Source organism: Lupinus angustifolius, chromosome LG05 (genome assembly GCF_001865875.1).
Source record: "Lupinus angustifolius cultivar Tanjil chromosome LG05, LupAngTanjil_v1.0, whole genome shotgun sequence".
Taxonomy (NCBI): domain Eukaryota; kingdom Viridiplantae; phylum Streptophyta; class Magnoliopsida; order Fabales; family Fabaceae; genus Lupinus; species Lupinus angustifolius.
In genome coordinates, this window is record NC_032013.1 from 13,878,861 (window position 1) to 13,879,138 (window position 278).

Sequence of the window (278 nt, forward strand, 5' to 3'; positions counted from 1 at the left end):
TATCCTCATCCTCATTCTCGTCCTCATCCTATCCTCATCCTCGTCCTAATCGACATCCTATCCTCATCCTCATTATCGTCCTAATCCTATCCTCATCCTCATCCTCGTCCACATCCTATCCTTATCCTCATTCTCGTCCTCATCCTATCCTCATCCTTATCCTCTTCCTCTTCCCCATCCTTTCCTCATCCTCCTTCTCATCCTCATCCTCTTCCCCATCCTCATCCTCATCCTCCTCCTCATCCCATCCTTAGCCTCATCCACATTCTCATCCTCAT

The 278-nt window shown here is 48.2% G+C and overlaps 1 pseudogene; it reads left to right on the plus strand.

The window, feature by feature from the left end:
• LOC109347016 overlaps positions 1-278 on the plus strand; it is a 4,347-nt pseudogene that overhangs the window by 324 nt on the left and 3,745 nt on the right.